Source organism: Prionailurus bengalensis, chromosome F2 (assembly GCF_016509475.1).
Source record: "Prionailurus bengalensis isolate Pbe53 chromosome F2, Fcat_Pben_1.1_paternal_pri, whole genome shotgun sequence".
Classification (NCBI taxonomy): domain Eukaryota; kingdom Metazoa; phylum Chordata; class Mammalia; order Carnivora; family Felidae; genus Prionailurus; species Prionailurus bengalensis.
The window spans coordinates 62,572,447-62,586,949 of record NC_057353.1 but is presented as its reverse complement, the minus strand read 5'-3'; the positions used below and the strand labels follow the sequence as shown (position 1 = coordinate 62,586,949).

Genomic DNA, 14,503 nt, shown 5'->3' with positions numbered 1-14,503 from the left:
CATTTGATGTTTTTTGTTTGAGCAATTCAAGATAGCCATGGGATTGCATTGTTATTTCACCTTGTGGTTTGACTGTGCATTTGAAGGATCTTGAACTACTGATACTGTATTGGCATTTGTTTTCCACAACTAACATTGGATTCCTTTCTTGAGGGGAAGGCTAAATCCTGAGATTTGGGTTCTGTGGTGTTTGAATCTCCTATGGGCTTCATTTAAAAGGCAGCTGTAGTAGGACAATGGCATGTGGACCTGAGGAGAGAAAATCAAAGCCAATTTCAGGGATGCCCTGAGCTGCCTTGGCTTCTCTAAGAGGAAACAGATAAATATACCATCTGCATGTTTTAGAATTTCTGTCCCTAATATTATATATTGCCTGCTTTCCTTTGGCCTTTTCTTTGGGACCCCCAATTCTCAGTGCCTGGAGCAAAACTCTACAGAGCGTAGATATTCAAGATTCTCATTGCATCCATGTTTCTGCCTGCCATCTCCAGGAGTCATCACATGTAGGCTACACTGTGATTGCTCCAACCTTGTGCTCCAGCCACGTGTCAAAATCTTCTCTGCTTCTCTGAAATAACCCCTTCACTATTAGTATCCCTTTTTTCATCCCTTTATGTAGTAGCAATTACACAGCGATTCATTCAGCATATACCATGAACCCAGCACTCCATGCTGTGTGTTAGGGATACAGGGATGGATACAATAATCCTTGATGTGGAAGTCAAGTGAAAGAGACACAACAGAGTTGTAAACATAGAATTCAAGGATCGTGTAGGAGGTGCATCCAAACCAGAAAGTATGTTAGGAAAGATTCCAAGAGGCAGTGACCTCTGAACTGAGTCAGCTATTTAGTTAGGGCGTGTTAATTTTCTATTTAGTCATCAAACAAATATATAAAATGGCCAAAATGAGTCTCAGAGAGACATACCATGGTGTAACACTTATATTTACTAAAAAAAAAAAATCTGTATTTACTGAGTGCCTGGACTTTACTGGGTGTTGGTGAAATTCAGTAAGCAAGAGAGACATAGTTCTCAGATGTACAGATTTTACATTTCAATGGAGAAGACACTTCCAAACAAATTATCTTTTGTAGCATGGTGAATGATCCAAAAGGGGATGTTAATTATGCTTTGGGAGCTGTAAGCAGCGGGGACCTTCGTGACTCTGAGTGGTCAGGAAAATCTCCTTCAGGAGATGGAGCAGGGGAGTAGGGCAGGTCGGCTTTGAGACTATGGAAAGAAAAAATGTCCCAGTTGGAGGCAACAGCCTGTTCTGTTGCCAACATTGAAGAGGAAGCTTGGTGCATCCCAGAAACACGTGGAAGGCTGGACAGAAGGCTCATTTGGTTAGAAGGTGGAGAGCATGAGAGGGAGGGGAGCTGGTGGTGAGAGGCAAGACTAAAAGGGGCCGGGGTGAAGTGACACCCTCTGTATTTGCTCTCCTAAGTAATTTAGAGACAGTGGTGGGCCACTAAAAGGTTTGAACCAGAGACCATCCTGATGAGCTTTGTATAACAAAAGATGAGCACATGCCCTGAAGAGGGACAAGACTGGAGGCAGGACTCCTGTGAGGCAGCTCTTACATTAATCTGTGCAGGAGATGATGGCAGCCTGAAGGAGGGTGGTGGCAAGAGAGAGTGGAGAGAAGTCAACTCAAGAGACCAGACAACCTGTGGTGATAGATCGAGGAACAGTAAAGAAGACGGTTGTAAAGGACCATCCCTTACTTCTCTGCACCACATTCTCCTCCCCCAAATCCATGCTCCCTGCGGCAGACTTTTCTTCATGCTTCTTCACAACTCTAGATTCTTGGACCTTCCTCCAGAGCTTGTGGAATTAGGCTCTCCAGTCCAGGCATCAGTATGGTTTTCCACAGCTTTACCCCCACGTGATGCTTATGCAGATGAAAGTTTAAGGGCCATTGCAGATTCCACGTGTGTAGTGTACCAGGCACAGCATGAGTAAAGCTCGTTTGGGCTTAATGACCAGGTAAACTCAGAGAAGGTCTTCAGCTCTTGGGGTAAATGAGAACATCTCATAGTAAAGCCCACAATGGAGTGGATCCCATCCTACATAGCCACCTAACCTTGCAGGTGATGTCCTCAAGGTCTAAGAAACTGGCCCACCCTCCATCCTTCCCAAGAGACAGCAACTGAAATCCCATCTCTCCCATTTCCCTGCGGCAAAATGAAATGGGTTCTCTTGGGCAGTCCGACAGGGCAGTAAAGAAGGTACTTTACACCAAGACTCCCACCATTTCCTGTGCAAGACAGGTTAAAGATGAAGCTGTCAAAGCTGTTCTGGTAGGACCTCCTCTACAAATAGAAGGCGGAAGAAGAGAAAACAAAGTGGCTGCTTCAGCTCACAAGGAACAGTTCAGGGATCCATATTTGAAACCGTCGAGGTTTTATAAAGTTTGGCAACCGTTTCAAAATCATTACTATTTAACATCAGCATCAGATACTGTATTTCCATACAAAGGCACAAGTTACCAAATCTTCAGTTTATCACAAAAGGGAAGCCTGGAGCTAATACTGATTGTGCACCTATTTGCACACTTGGCATTTTGAATTCTATATTTAGTCCCCACAATAATTTTGTAAGATGGATATCATGAACCCCATTCTATAGATAAAGAAACTTGGCCCAGAGAGCTGCAGTGCCTGTTCAAGGTCACAATTTAAAAGTGCACATATTAGGCAGGGTTCTCCAGAGAAACAGAACCATTAGGAGATAGATGTTTAATATTTTAGTCATATATGAGGAGAGAGAGACTTACTATAAGGAATTGGCTCTCATAGTTGTGGAGGCTGAGAAGTCCCAGGGTCTTGTTGTCATAGGAGAGCCAGTGGTATTCTAGTTTAAAAACCAGCAGTCTAAAAATCCAAGAAGAGCCAGTGTTTCAGTTAGAGCCCAAAGACAGGGAAAAACCCATGCCCTAACTCAAAATGGGCAGAAAGGATCCCCTTTAACTTGAGGGAGGATCAGCCTTGTTGTTCTTTTCAGACATTCAGCTGATTGGATGAGGCCCACCCACATTGGAGACAGCAAACTGCTTTACTTCTACCTATTCAAATGTTAATCTCATCCAAAGACACTGTCCCAGACACACTCAGAATAATGTTTGACCAAATATATGGGTACCCCCTGGCCTGGTCAAGTTGACACATAAAATTAACCATCACAGGGGGTGAGATAACTAGTCATGTCCAAAACCAGTGCTCTTTCTTGCTGCCCTACCTGCCTGCTGTTAAGTGTCACTTCTTCCAACGATACATTTTTTCTTTTACAAAAAAACCTCTTGACACCAGTGTACTTTTAAAAATTACTGCTTGAGACTATTCACATGAAAGGTTTCACTTAATGCCTTGCTTATCACACATAGTTTCACTCTCCATCCTCCATTTCCCATTATTCTGGGCTGCTAGGAATGGTAGGTGTGTGTTTTTGCTAAGCCCCTCCTGCATACCCAAGATATTGTGACAATAAGAAATTTGTCTCCCTATTTGATGACATAATGAAGCAGAGATGCCAGCCTAGCATTTCCTGATGCCCCCACATACCCCCAAGTAATCTGAACCTTGTTGGATCAATGACATGAAATTTTGCCAGCTGGCGTTTTAATTGATTTAATGGAAATTGATTCAAAATAAATGAATGCACAGAAAATTATTAACAGTGACCTCAAAGGTTTCAAGTGTCTGCTATGTAAGAGGCAGTGTGGCTTTGATATATCCATCTGAAGTCTCCCGCTTTCCATGTTATGTCAGAGAAACAGCACAGATGTTTAGCACTAAAAACTATTAAACATGAAGCATTGATGAAAGCAGTGTGTGGGGGTTCTGAAAATACGTGAGAAGCACTGCAGTATGTTTTGGTTTGTCCCATTTCTATCCCATTGGTTGGTTGTCATGGTTCATGCTTACTGTAAACTACACATGTAGCTATTATCCTTCTAAGTATCATGAAACTTGGTTTTTCTTTTGTCATTTGATCATGCCATGGAAAGGAGGAAGAGATGACATAATAACAGAAATTTCATTGACCTGGATTTATTTGTTGTTTTTTTTTAAATTGATCCTTTCCTGAGACTTGAATATTTGTTTTGTTACACAGAGAGTTTGACTGTAATACTTTTGGTCTAGCAGGATTTGGCATGTGTGAAAGCATAAATAAATGGTCTCTAATTTTCTATTTCTAAAAGTTTAAATATGCATTGTCTTCTGGCTTTTCCCTCTCTAGTTCCCTCTTTTTTCTCCCCCGTGTACTTCTCCCCTAAAGACTACTCAGTCCACAGAAGAACTATTAGAAATTTATTAATTAAGGACCAGTTTCTGCTTCTTTGTCCGGGATAATCATTCATTTTGGAGCTGATTTTCTGCTTTAATTAAATGAAAATGTCACTCAGTCAAATGAATTCATTTATATTTATTTATCCAGTTCTCCAGGCTTGAATTTCTTAGTAGGGACTTGGACTCATCACATTTGTTCACGCAATGCACTGAAAAATGTCTCTTTCAGCAGTTTAAAAGGTTCACGAGTGTTTACTCCTTCCTCCCTGTAGAAGCACTGCGTAAACAAAGCCCTGACCAACAAATGTGTGAACGGTTGTTTTCCTGTGTAGACGTTATCTAGGTGCACATCGGGATATGTATTTGAGGGTGTCGGTTTAGACACGTGCACCTATGTATGCTAGAGCAGAGAAGTGAGGGATACCCACTACCACAATCCCTTCAGACTTTAAGAAAGTACCAGGGTCATATTTGAACCATTTGTGTGTCTTTATTTGCCTTTCCAAAATGCTAATTGGTGGGTGCAACGTTTAAATGCTACCTAATCTTTCCCTTCATATTTTTTAAAGGATTTCTTACTGAGTATGGTCTATGTATCTAACACTGTAAAAGCACGTTGAAATGGAATAAACATACTTATTCACCCATTCATCAACTTTTGAGTACGTACTGCACGTCAGGCTAGGTATCGGGACTCAGTGATAAGCAGTGTAATCCTTGACACAGACACATAGGCTAGCTGCCAAAGCCTCACCAAAATCTTTTTGGCATGAGCAAATTATGTTCCATTTCCAGAAGGCTGGCACACTGGTGCTAAGGCCTTCTACCCTCTTTTCCAGAACACAGACTGAGAGCTGTAAATGGTATCTTGAATTCTCTTCAGGAAAAAAACAAGGGCAGTGGAAGCAATTCTCTGCTTTATTGAAAGGGTGGAAATGGGTGCCGATGTGCACCTGACACGAGGAAACTTTGATTTAGACTTTCTGGCGGGCGCACAGCCGCAGATGTGAAGTCCTTAATCACCCACGCTGCGGCAAAATCCCTGTGGGTGCGAAGAGGAGCTCTGAGGTCTTGTGCTACAACACTGGGTCCCTCACATGCACTGCCATTGTCCGTCCTGTGATTCAAGCAGGCTTTTAACTCCTCTGTTTTGGTGGTGGTGGTGGCTGTTTGTCTGTCTGGTTGCCTTAAATACTCTGGAGGCAACGCTGAGTTCAAAGGGCTCGAAAATTGAGTTTCCAACAGCTTACAGAGTCCATAAAATAGGCACAATTTTAATCTTCAAATAAATCATCCTTTTGTTTTCCTCTCTGCGTCATAATACGAGCTAAAATTATGATGGCTTGGCAGTTTCTGCAGTGAGAAACAGTTGTACTGGGCGTCAATTGGTCCCCTGGGTTAACCCGGCACTGGGGTTAGGAACTGCCAGTACTTGAGTTTCCTTATCCTTAAAATAGCTCCTGGTAGCTTCTAAGTGCTGTGACAGTAAAGATAATTGAAATAATTATTACTTAGACTCCAGGGAACCTATCCGATTCAAGCCCTGGGCTTAGAAAGAAAAGGTTGAAAAAGAATTGATATCCTGGTCCCTTGATATGGATGTTGAGCATGTTGACTCTGGCTGACCGCCCCCCCCCCAACACTGCCCCAGTGGAGAGGAAAAGGTGATGGGCATCTCTAAAGGTAAGATTGGAGCCCCCCCAGACCCTATCAGGGCAGTTTATGGAGTATTTGGATAAGCATTTATTGAGCTTCTATTACATTATAGATACCGTGCTAAGCCCCAGATAGCTCCTGCCTTTAAAGAGTCTTCAGTCCAGTGATTATTCCCAAAACTTAGACTTTTATCCAAGTCTCATCAGAATTGGTTCTGACACCCAGGATACTTAGTCCCATATGAGGCCAAGGTGAACAGCCACAACACAGGTAATCGCTGTCATTTAGTGTGTGCTGTCTGCTCATCAACACTGTCCCAGAAACTCTGCATTGTCATTTTGGGAGCTGTTGGGGTCCCTATTCAGCAGACTGAAAAAACTGATGCACAGAAGATTGAAGTCACTTTTGAACCAGATCACCCAGTCTGAGAAGTGATGGAGTGAGGATTTGAGCCCCAGCTTTCTCCAAAGCCCATTGTCTGAGACACCAGCTGGGTTTGTTGCTGTAACTCTGTGTATGTATTGCATGAGACTGGGAAGAACAGTCACCATTATCTAATGTCAGGGAGCTAACTGGAGGGTCTGTACCGCACTGCCCCTACAGAATTGTTCAGCTAGCATACCCTTTCTAGAGTTCTAGCCACAGGAAAGGAGATATGTGCAAAATTGTGTTAAGGGCAGTGAAGGAAAAATATAAAATGCAAGGAGAGGCTCTAAGTTGGACCATGGGATAACAGTGACATTTAAGTGGTAACAAGACGGAGAAGTGAGGGTGCCTAGGTGAAAGCAGAGGAAGAGCAAGCAGGCAGATGGAAAAGCATATGCTAAGCTCTGAGGCACAGAAGAGTTTAGCATTACCTAAGAACTGAACAAAGACCACAAGTGGGATCGCAGAGCTCTGAAGAGAGTTCTGTAGCCTGGACACAGCAAGGGACAGATGCATAGGGCCTTGGAGCCACCTTAAGGATTTGGAATTAGCATCTCAAGAAGTGCAGTGAGAGGCCATTAAAGGATTTTAAGCAGAGAAGTGATGAGATCATATTTACATTTAAAAAAAATGGCAGCTGACTGGAAGAATGGGTCGGATGACAGGAGAGCTGGAACCAGGGAGGCCTGCCAGTGACCAGGGACTCTTGCAGAAATCCGGGTGAGGACAGGTGATCACCAGAACTGAGTGGTGGCCCCCGAGCAGAAAGGGGACAGGTCTGTCTGCTGGTAGGGTTCGCAGGGTGTGGTGATGGGTTGGATGTGGCCAGGAGAGGGAGAACTGAGGGTGAGTCAGGATTCCTGGTCTGAGCTGCTACAGACTGGGCCAGCCTGTGCTCGGGAGGAACCTGGATGGGGGAGTGGGAGGCAGAGGCTTGATAGGAATGAAGAGGTCAGTGTGTAACACGTTATGTTTGAGGTCCTTTGAAACATTGAAGAAAGCAGTTAGATATCTGAGTATGAAGGTCTCATGTGGGATGTGCACCGAACAGTAAAATTGAGGAGTCATCCAAATATGTGTCAAGGATGCCACGCGGGTGGTGCATTGGCTTGACCACCAAGAGTTCCTGCCTTTTACTCACAACAGGTTTTGTTGTACGTCAAATAAGAGCACGAGGGGCAAACTCCAAGTGCCCTGGGTGTGCTTCCTTCACTGAGCCGCCTGTCAGCTTTTGTGCATCTCCTGAGTGTCTTCAGGTGTTTTGTTCAAATGAACATCAGAAGAGACCTTGGGAGGGACAAGAAGCTGTGCTGAGGAGAGCGATCACAAAACGGTGCCACCCTGCCATGCCCTCCAACCACAGCATCACCTCTGTCGATGCCCTGGTGAACTGTCACAGAGTGACTCAAAGCACAACATTTATAGTCGAAAAATCTGAGTTGTTATCCCAGCTCTGTCCCTCGCTATCTATTTAACTTTAGGCAAATGACATATCCTTTCTGAAAGCAAGTTTTCTGTGCTGTAAAATCAGAACAAAGATACCTCGGTCACAGAGTTGCTATGCGGATTAGAAGAGATTTTTGCCAAGTGATTATTAGCACAGATCTGAATAAAAGATAGGAAGTGGATCCATATCTAAGAAGACATTCTTGCCAGAGATTAGCATAAGGCTGAAATATGTATTTCATAAGCCTATTCCATTAAGTCAAACACTGAATTTTTGTTAAAATTCTGCAATCATCCCAAGGCAGAGAGATGAGAGAGGCCATTGTGTAGAATATATAGCTTTATCACTTCCATTAAATTGCTTTTGACAGAGGCCAGTTTGTCAACCAGAATCACAGTCAAAAGTGTACCAGTATCTTAAGACAGTTTTTCATTGTCTGTGAACAAGTCTAGAGGATGGTATGGAAGCTTCTATATATAGCTATGCACTTGAGTTCTTTTGATGACTTCATTTAATCAGACTATTTATCTTATTGAAGACTCATTGCTAATATTATAGATAGGTTCTTTGTGAGTACATAAGGAGGACATTGTATAGGATGCCTCTGTTTTTGTGGGATTAGAAGAATCCCTACCTACCACTACCTGCAGGTTGTCCCATGATACCCTTGTTATACCATTGCTTCAATCATTAATAGTTCTTTGTGTTTTAGTGTTCTGAGAAAATCATCATGGTCATTACCCAAGTCAGCAGCTGTACTTACTGTGCCAGCACTGCTAGGACTGAGAATGAAGAAGACAGGCTCTTCCTTGTTATTCCCTAGTATTCTTGACCCTACAACTAAAGAACAGTACAAGGGTATTTGTGATATAATGCTCTTTGGAATCCTACATAATTAAGTGCTCTAGAATAGCCCTGTCCAGTAGAACTTCCTGAAATGGAAATGTTCTAGATCTGCACTGTTGAGTACAGTAGCCACCAGCCACATGTGGCTATTGAGTACTTGAAATGTGGCTAGTATGACTAAGAAACTGAATTTATAACTCAACTTTAATTGACCTAAATTGAAGTAGCCATATGTGGCTCCCAGCTACCATGTTGAGTACCACAGATCCAGCAATTCTGAGGAAGGGTGGGTGTGGGCTCCAAAAATTCAGGAAGGAAATAGGGCTTCAGGTGGAGCTTAGAATAAAGGGGAAAGTGAAGGATGCTCCATCTAGGGTAACAGCGTGAGCAAAGGCTGCAGGAAGGGGGAAAGCATGTGGTTTGCGAACATTACACAGAGAAGAGAATTGAAGGAAATTCACTGAGAGACTTTCTGAAAATCAGGGAAGAAGTTTCTAGAATCTAGACCACTCTTCTATTTTATTAAGTTTCGTGTAAGTATTTTACCTGTGGTAAGCCTCCCATTATTTGGAATGGGTTACGTGATGTTGACTTTGTTACGCTTTTTATAAATAAGTGATCTCCACAGGGTTATACCATGTCATGTACAAGTTGTTCATTGAAGCTGTCCATACTGGTGAGATGGCAGTCTAAAGGTAATTTAAGGAAGCACTGACATAGCAGAGATTAAAGGAACCTACTGGGGTTGAGTCACCTAAGGACTAGCAACAGCTTCTGCTGGAGGGGACAGAGAGCTGGAGCCATGGAAGAGGGGTCAGCTGACCAGAGAACCTTGTGAGAGGTGCAGCCATTACCACAAGCACCGGTTCCACACAGGGAGAGAAGGAGAGAACGGTCAAACCTCCTGTCTACTGCTTCCCACTGGTGCCTCTAACTAGCTAAACACAACCAGAGATCAGAAGGCAGAGGGTCACAGGTAATACACTCCTCAGGGGTCAGCCTCCCATGGCAGAGATGGACAGAAAAAGCAAGAATGGATTGTGGGGAAGAGGCAGGGAAAGGAAGTGTGAATAAACAGCTCTTTTCTTGATATTGAAAGAATAATGTATTACTTTGAGTTGTTACAACAAAAACACCATAGACTGGGTAGCTTAAACAAAATAAATTTATTTCTCATAGTTCTGGGCTGGGAGGGCCAAGATCAAAGTGCCAGCTGATTTGGTTTCTGGTGGGGACTGTCTTCCTGCTTTATAGATGATTACCTCTTTGCTGTGTCCTCACATGGTAAAGAGAGAAAAACAAGATCTCTTGCATCTCATCTCATAAGGGTGCTAATTTTTTTCCTGAGGGCTCCAGCCTTATAACCTAAATACCTCCCACAAGGTGCCCTCCCCCCAACATCATCGTATTGGAAATTAGGGCTTAGGCAAATGAGATTTGGGAAAACATAAACATGTGGTCAATAGCTAATAGTAAAATGGAAACCATATAAATAGCTAATATGTTGGTTAAATTATGACAAAATCATACGATTGAAAGTGGTGTGCAGCACTGAAATTCTATGCAATGGCAAGAAAAAATCTTTGTGTGATTATTTATTTTCTTTATTGAGAGAGAGCGTGTGTGAGCAGGGGAGGGGCAGAGAGAGAGGGAGAGAGAGAGTCTCAAGCTCAATGCCACAAACCACGAGATCATGACCTGAGCTGAAATCAACAGATGCTTAACCCACTGAGCCCCTCAGGGGCCCCTTCACTAGCTATTCAGTGAAAAGAATATGAAAACAGTAGAAACAGGAAGATCCAAATGTTGTTTTTAAATAGTGTATATACAGTAAAATATTAGTGCATAGTATTCACACTCACAGGAAAAAAAAAGAATACTGGAAAGAAATGCACTAGAATTTTAACAGTGGTATCTCTGGATGGTGGTTTAAGATGCTTTTTATTTTCTTCTTCATACTGTCCTGGGCTTTCAAGATTTTCTAAAGCAACATAATTATGGTATATTTCTAGTCTGGAACAATGCTTCTGTTGTTCTTGATATATCTGCAGAGCTATATACTCAGTAGAGAGAGGTATGTGACTAAGTTCCTTATTATTCAGTCAGCTTAAGTTTCATTGTATACCCATTTCTGCAGGATTGATGGGCACCCGCACATCTCCAAGTGCATTAAAAATGGGATGAACCAGTAAAATGCTCTTTTAAATATTCCACTAAGAAACTTTTAGGTCCTAGAGAATGGCCTGATTTCCTATTGATCTTTTTATTGCCTCAATCATTTTCTCAAACATGGTTAGTTAATTCAGATCCCTACCAGCCACCTTTCCTCATTATCTATTACATTTGGGTTTGTTAAATATGAATCTTTGGTGGCACTTCTATTATTAAATTGACAGTTGAGTAATGCTTTATTGACATCTGTAAGATTGAAGCATATTTCTTAGGATCCATGGTAATGGTAGCCATGTTTTTTTCTGAACCACCTAAGCATAGCCAGTTTTTTGTGCTCTTGTAATCTTCATCTTAAAAACAGCAATCCATCTGTTTCATCGTTTTATTCTTTCCTGATAGAAAAACATTTCCCTCCACTGTCTTACTGATCTACAGTCACCCATCCTTGATGGACTCTTGTAAGCAGAATCGTCGCCAGTGATGTGATGACTTATGCTGGTTATCATTTCAGTAAATCCTCTCCCTCTCCATGGCTTGCTTTTTAACCTCCAGCTGCTACCCAATTATTAGTTCGTGGATGGCTGCTTCAGCAGCATTATTCTAGCACTTGCTTGTAGCGGATATTAATAATAATCAGTTAGTAAATGTGCACAGTGTTAAATGCTTGTAAGGATTATTGTTGATAACCCTAATTGTAATCATAGTTTTGTGATGGCTAAGTTAAGATTCTTGTGGTTGTAAGGAATGGAAATCTGAAGGTGCTTTAGCCAAACATATGGGGCTCGATGGGGTATTCATTTTTTTTTACTGTTTTTTCATTTATTTTGAGAGAATGTGTGTGTGTGTGTGTGTGTGTGTGTGTGTGTGTGTGAGAGAGAGAGAGAGAGAGAGAGAGCGAGCAGGGGAGGGACAGAGAGAGGGGGAGAGAGAGAATATCAAGCAGACTCTGTGCCATCAACACACAATCCGACGCAGGGCTCGATCTCACAAACCATGAGATCATGACCTGAGCCAAAATCAAGAGTCAGATGCTTAACTGACTGAGCCAGCCAGGCGCCTCTTGGTGAGGTATTCATACTACCCATACGGAAGTCTTTGATAGGACTTCTGAGCAGAGGTAGCAAGACCTTGGGGAGGAGTAGAACTGTGAGAGCCAGCAAGAATCCAGACAACAGACTGCCCTCTTTCTATGGTTTCTCCTTTTCTGTCTGCTTTATTCTTTATATACAATATCTCTGTGACTCAAGTCTTGACCCCTTTTGAGTTTATGGACTGTGACTGGAGCACTCAGAATGTTCTCGAGTGCTCTCTCAATTTCTCCTCTCTCTGTTCCCAATTACTTTCTACATCTCCTCATCTCAAGTCCATAATCCCGAGACAGGAACTCTGATTGGCCCAGCTTTGATGCAATCAACAACAACCAGCAGCGGGAGGTAATGCTGCCCAGAGACATCCCCTGTGACCATTACGAGGCAGTCAGGCACCCTGAAAGGTGTTGATCCATAGTTACCATGCCCTTAATGCCTTCATTGTACGTAATGACAGAAATATAAATTTACTACATTAACCTATTTTTGCATTAATATTTAGAAGAAGGAGCATATAGCTCATAAAGATGGAGGTATGGAAAAAATGAATCTTGAAGACTTCTTTCCTACATAACAAGAAAGAACAGTTTTGTGTTTTCAACTTAAGATACTGTTACAGAGAGATGTCAGGGAGATGATGGGATATGATCAAAGGAACTGAAGTAAGGATCAGAACTAGTAATGACACCAGAAGAGTAAAAGTAGCCCATAGGAGGCAGGCAGCTTTGCCGTAGTGAAGATGGCCGCTTTGGTACCACATTTAAGAATCTACTATGCTGTGTCTAGACAGCAGCCCACGCATGTTTTATGAAGCTTGAATTCTGGAAAGAGGAAAAAAAAAAGGATCCATTTTAAGGCAACCAAAATACAGTTAGCTGTTCTGTGTGTGTCTTACTGTATTGGATTCCCAAATTCGTTTATCTAATAGACGATTGTAGAACACCCAGTAAGCCTCAGGCTGATCATAGCATGGTTATCAAACGAACCTTTAAGCGAGCATGAGTATCAGATAAAGTTTGTGCTCGACACTTGAGTATGCACTTCATGTTCTTTAATTTGTTTAATTCTTAAAGCAAATGCCATGAAGCAGGTTTTGTAATTTCTGTTTTAGAGAGAGAAAACCGATACTCTGAAAGACTAAAATAACTTGGTCAAGGTCACAAGGCTAGGGTTTGGAGAGGCTGGAGCTCAAGCCAGATCTGTCTGACTACAGAATCCTTGGTTTTACTTTTTAATGTCCGAGTCGTGTTGTCATGGGTTATTCAATCTGTTGTATTGATTACTTGAGGAATTGTGTGAGGGACATCTGTGCCCCATCACAGATAGCTCCCCGGCTGGCACTGGTGTGAAGCAATGAATGATTAGGCCATGATAAGCCACATATGATGTGGTAAATACTATGATTGAGACATCTAGACAGAAGGCATCTGCCCCTTCCAAGCTATGGATCCTTGGGCAAGTTCTTTTGTTCTCCGAGCTTCATTGTCATGCACCTGTAAAAGTGAAGGTGTAGTCCTATAAAAAGTCCTACTTTGTGGGTATTATGTGGAGTACAAGAGTTGATACATGCAAAGGTCCTGGAGCAGTGACGGGAACAAAGTGCTCCCATAATGGTAGCCAGGACTGCTGTCTACAGAGCCCTGCCTGAAGGAGTCAGGCAGGATTTACAGAGGAAACACGCTTTGACATATCAGATGTTGTCAGGTAGGGAGGCAAATGTTGGACATTTAAAGTGGAAGGATCTGTGAACAAAGGCCTTTGTATATTCAACCCACATTTAATTGAGCATATGCTATCCGCCAAGCACCCAGGTCGTTGTTAGTTTGGGAGAGGCATGGCACTATGAGAGTATATGGAATATTCCAGATCCTGACTTTATAAAAGAGGTGAGTCTCAGGAAAATGGCCACAAGGAATCATCTCTGAGAACAATTTTGTACATGACTAGCCCAGGATGGTCTCAAGGGGATATCAGACTAATTTCTTCACCTAGCCCTTTAGAAATTCTTCATTCAAATTCCTTTAGCACACCCAAGCGCACTGAGAGGTCTTCCCCCACCCCACCCCCCCGCCACTTTTTACACCCACCTGTACCTGCACACTAATAAAATATATCATAGTCCTTCGTTTTACAGGGTGACACTGCTGACTCTTCATATATCTCCATGAAGGATTATTCAGTTACATGGAACATTGCTTAACTGAAGATAGCCTGAGAAGGGATAAAGAAACAGTGTTAAGGCATATTAAAAATTGGCTTTTTCCTGGTGGCATTTTGTCATTTTTCAGTTTGGCATCTTTCCCTATTCTTTCTTTCTACCATGTAGATCTGTATGAGGCTTGAATCAGAAGGGATTTTCTTGCAAGGTGCCTTTCTTCAAGCATGTGGATAAAATTGCCAGGTTTAGTCAAAGTTTGTATAGAGTCTTGCTCTATTTAGTCAAAAGCATATCACTTCTGTTGCTGGCCTCAGTCCCAGACTCCCAGGAAATTCTTAGTGCCTCTTGACCTGTGACAGTCTTCATTTACTCCCTAGAGTGGCCCTGGTTTTGAATGGTGTTGGTGTCGAGCCTTC

The 14,503-nt window shown here is 42.4% G+C and overlaps 1 protein-coding gene and 2 long non-coding RNA genes across 4 annotated transcripts in view; 2 read left to right on the top strand and 1 right to left on the bottom strand.

The window, feature by feature from the left end:
* SAMD12 (sterile alpha motif domain containing 12) overlaps nucleotides 1-14,503 on the top strand; it is a 387,717-nt gene that overhangs the window by 229,801 nt on the left and 143,413 nt on the right. The window lies entirely within an intron of this gene.
* LOC122495745 lies at nucleotides 5,195-8,669 on the bottom strand. The gene is made up of 2 exons (XR_006300555.1): nucleotides 8,587-8,669; nucleotides 5,195-5,771 (listed from the first exon to the last, which is right to left on the bottom strand). It is a non-coding gene; the product is annotated as an uncharacterized LOC122495745 (long non-coding RNA).
* The window catches only part of LOC122495746, a 49,600-nt gene continuing 44,198 nt past the window's right edge, over nucleotides 9,102-14,503 (top strand). Inside the window, exon 1 of the long non-coding RNA XR_006300556.1 lies at nucleotides 9,102-9,202. This is a non-coding gene — a long non-coding RNA (uncharacterized LOC122495746). The remainder of the gene's footprint in view (nucleotides 9,203-14,503) is intronic.